Source organism: Osmerus mordax, chromosome 1 (assembly GCF_038355195.1).
Source record: "Osmerus mordax isolate fOsmMor3 chromosome 1, fOsmMor3.pri, whole genome shotgun sequence".
Classification (NCBI taxonomy): Eukaryota; Metazoa; Chordata; class Actinopteri; order Osmeriformes; family Osmeridae; genus Osmerus; species Osmerus mordax.
In genome coordinates this window covers 1,422,330-1,426,850 of record NC_090050.1, presented here as the reverse complement: position 1 = coordinate 1,426,850, position 4,521 = coordinate 1,422,330, and the positions used below count along the sequence as shown (strand labels likewise).

At 47.2% G+C, this 4,521-nt stretch overlaps 1 long non-coding RNA gene across 1 annotated transcript; it reads left to right on the top strand.

Moving 5' to 3' along the window:
• Nucleotides 1-2,840: 2,840 nt before the first annotated feature.
• Nucleotides 2,841-4,075, top strand: LOC136943067 (uncharacterized). Its single transcript, XR_010876656.1, has 3 exons — nt 2,841-2,954; nt 3,782-3,832; nt 3,955-4,075. It is a non-coding gene; the product is annotated as an uncharacterized lncRNA (long non-coding RNA).
• The last annotated feature ends 446 nt before the right edge of the window (nt 4,076-4,521 follow it).

The window sequence follows — 4,521 nt, the reverse complement described above, 5'->3', positions numbered from 1 at the left end:
TGGCTGAGAACGATGACGTTGATGTCGTGCACTAGTTGGGTGTGCTTTGCCTTCGGCAAGGGCACAACCTTTGTTCTCTCACATATATATTTATTATAATTATTTATTTTTGCCCCCCTAAGTCTCAGTCAATATTTGGACTATATAGACAACCTAGGTGTCAAAAGTTTCGTATTGGTAGCGATTGAGTTGCTTGTATTTGGATTTACCCTCCGTTGCATGGTTTAGGCTCAAGTTAAGTTTTTGTGGCGAAAAGTGAAGCTAACGGTGGCTAATTTGCCAGCCACAGTCACTGACGTCACGAAAACACGCGTGACTACCTGTAGCAGAACATTCGTTTCGCATCTGTTAACTTGGGGGATAGCTAGGCTAACTATAGCTTTACTGCAAAGCACCTGCAGAAACGCCACAAGCAAAGAGGCCAGGGTGATAACTATTTACTCATTTTACTTTGTGATGTGAAACACAATTGTGAAATGTAATGTACAATATTAGCTGATATTATTAAGGAAGTAGGCCCACATCTACTTTCGGAAACGGTAGTCTACTATTTCACTGAAGCATTAGCATCATGACATTAGCCTCTGTTGCCCGGGCAATACATACTACAGTGGTTTATGATGCATCTGTTTTCAATCGTTAAAATAAACACTCCTCACAAATACATTTTCGTTGTAGGATTTATTATGACATTACATTACAAGTAAACGATTTGTTGGTGAAATTATCATTACCTGTGGTTTCAAACCAGTGTTGCTCACTGCAACGCTGTAGGCTACGCGAGACACACTACAAAAACATCTGCTGTTTAGGAAGTCAAACGGCGACAGAACATGTTCGGCACTCACTTTACTTAAATCAAAATTCTTTCAATAGGTGAAACTATCTGACTACTAACCTGAACTTCATTGCCACAGTCTAAACTTTGTCAATCTGTTCATGAAAATAAGTACGGAACGTTAAATCCAATTCAACCAACGCAATCGCTACCAAGACGAACACCGAAGTAGTCTAATGTACTAGTAGTACAATTTACTAGTGAGGGGAGGTTCGGATCATTTTACTGATTCGGTTCTTTGAATCTCGTTCAGTAAAATGAACAAATCTTTTTTCGAGTCATTTGTTCATTTCAACGTGGGGGGTGGGGGTGCACTAAACTGTAAGTATAAATGTAAAGTGAAAATAACAAAACCAGTCAGTATGATGACTGGAGCGAATATCATTCACGTCTTAGTAAAACAGCGGCCACGCGAAAGGGAATGAGGAAACTGTTTCCTCTACTAAAAAATACAATGCAGGTCACGTGAAAAAAGGATCCAAAGACTCGTAGAAAGACAGTCGGGAAATGAACGAATCGTTCGTTTCCTCCAGTACAGAGCCTATGCAGGTTACGTGAAAAATTATCCAAAGACTCGTAGAAAGACTGAGTCGGGAAACGAACGAATCGTTCCCTCTAGCGTTTCCTCTAGCTACCACTACAGAGCCTATGCAGGTCACGTGAAAAATGATCCAAATACTCGTACCCGAAGACCGAGTCGGGAAATGAACTAATCATTTATGTTTACTTGGACGAGCCTATGCAACAGTCCCGATGCGCGGCCACGAGAAAATGAACGAATCACTCTTTGAGAGGACTCGTTACTCCCGAGTCCTCGTAAGGATTCGTTCAAAATGAACGAATCGTTCACGAACGACACATCACTACAATTTACCGGGGCAGCTTCCCCACACAGGGCTATATGGCACTTTGCGTCGTTACAGTGCGTGTCCACTGCAGCGACGCGATGCGAGCGACAACATGTTTTCCATTCATTTTCTATGGAGCCAGGCGAATCGCTTGAGTGGTGCATTGTGGGTAGCGACGCGACCGAGTTGAGATTTTCTCAACTTTATGCAAATGAGGAGCGATTTTCGCTAGCGATGGCCAATCGGAGTGTTTTCTTGTTTCTCGTAACGTAGCAACCATGGTGAACATTTCTAGCTTTCTAGGTTTCAAGGTGGAGGAGAAACTAGACTCAGTCTAGTCACATTACGTAACTTCGTTCTGTGGTAACTAACTAGCTAGCCCGGCTGGAACTCCCTATCGTATCGACAGATTAGCAGAGACTTTGAGTAATATAATAAACGTTTTTTACACATGTCAACGTGTATGTCTATTAAACAGTTTTGTATTTTGTATACAAGTTGTATTTTGATCGATGTTGCGAGTACGTAAACCCAAGTCTGCACACTTGGCCATGACAACTACAACAGTGACTTTAGAGAACTACATTCTACATTAATCTGTTTGAAACGCCCCCGAGCGTGGTGAACTGTGGGAAGGCGAGCGATGGCAAGCGATTCGCGTCGCTTCAGTGGACACGCACTGTTACTGACAATGATCTCTACCAGAGCCATAAGTTCAAGCCGGAGCAAGAACAATCCTTGCTGAGTTTTGTTGGTGGTCATGATGTTGTGGCCCTCCTCCCCACGGGGTTCAGGAAAAGTTTGATTTTCCAGCTACGGCAGCTAGCTCCGTGGTGAAGGAGTTGGCTAAAGCTAACGCTAGCGATTGGTTATGGCAGATCAGAGTGGCTCTGGGCAGATCCAATAGTTTTAAACTTCAACAGAGTACCCGCCTTCAAGGAAGTTAACGCTTGTCAATGGAGCGAGGCCAGACTCTGTACAAATAAAATGTACGAGAGTCTGGTTAGGACCAGGCTAGGTAATCAGTTCCAAAGACCACAATGTTACAAGTACATCTGATGGTTGATATTTCCTTCTTCTAGCCCTCCCTCCCTCCCCCTTTTCCCCTCCCTCCTCCTCTCCCCCTCCCTCTTCCCCTCCCTCGCCCTCTTCCCCTCCCTCCTCCTCCCTCCCTGTGCTGGTCTCTGTGGGGGTGGCTGGTCTCTCGTTCGCTCTGGTCTCTCTGGTCTCTCTGCTGGTGGTGCTGCTCCTCAGGAAGAGACGTAAAGGTGAGACTCACTGTTATGTCACAGTGTTTAATATGTAGTCATTTAAAGGTCCCATGACATGAAAACTTCACTTTAGGAGGTGATTTAACATTAATGAGTTCCCCTAGCCTGCCTTTGGTCCCCCAGTGGCTAGAAATTTTTAAACCAAGCCCTGGGTGTTCTTCTCCGCCTTTGAGAAAATGAGAGCTCAAATGCTCGGTTTTGAAAATTCCCCTATTGTGACATCACAATAGGGAAGGTTACCTCCCCTTTCTCTGCTTTTCCCACACAGAGAATTTAGCCCACCAATGAGAAGATGAGCTACGACCGTGCGAGCGCGATATTGTTTTTTCCTCGCGACATCATGGCTTGCAAACGACCAAAGTATAGCAGTTAGCCCCGCCTCTTTCTTTCTCATAGCATTTAAAGCTACAGACACAGAAACGTGCTGAGGAAAGCTCATTGTGGGACTGCCCGTAGTGGCTGTAATTCTGCACCAAGGCTGAATTTCGGGAAAGAGACTTCAGATACAGTATTAGACCAGTAAGGCCTATATAAAAGCATTCAAAAACAGCATGTCATGGGATCTTTACTGACAGTTGTTCAGAGTATTTTCTGCCGTGTGTGTGTGTTTGTGTGTGTGGTATGTGTGTGTGTGTGTGTGTGTGTATGTGTGTGCGTGTGCGTGTGTGGTATGTGTGTTCCTCCACGTCATGGTGAGGTAGCTGGTCCCAGAGATGTAACCTACACTGACATCCGACACACACAGGAAGAGAGAGAGAGGTAGAGAGAATTAAGATATGCAGAGAGACACAGAGATGTATCTGACCAGTGTTGATGTTCCTCAGAGAGACCCTCTCCAGCAGAGTCTGTCTACTCAGCAGTGAGGACAGACAAAGGTGAGACACACACACACACACACACACACACATGCATACACACATGCACAAATACACAGGCACATCATACACACACACACACATATATCCTCACAGTCAAGTTTATCTCTGTCCTGTGTCAGGTTCAGCAGGAGCAGGTGTGACCTACTGTGTGTGTTCCAGAGAAGCCCCTCCCCCCAGAACCTGATGTAATCTACTTCTCAGTGAGACCAGGCTGAGCTGCAGGTACCAAACCACACCCCCCACTCTGGACCACCTCCACACCCCCCACTCTGCACCACCACCACACCATCCACTCTGGACCACCTCCACACCCCCCACTCTGGACCACCACCACACCCCCCACTCTGGACCACCTCCACCCCCCCACTCTGGACCACCTCCACCCCCTCCACTCTGGACCACCTCCACACCCCCCACTCTGGACCACCACCACACCCCCCACTCTGGACCACCTCCACACCCCCCACTCTGGACCACCACCACCCCCCACTCTGCACCACCACCACCCCCCCCTCTGGACCAGTACCACCACCCCCCCCACTCTGGACCACCTCCACACCCCCCACTCTGGACCACCACACCCCCCCTCTGGACCAGTACCACCACACCCCCCACTCTGGACCACCACCACACCCCCCACTCTGGACCACCACCACACCCCCCACTCTGGACCACCTCCACACCCC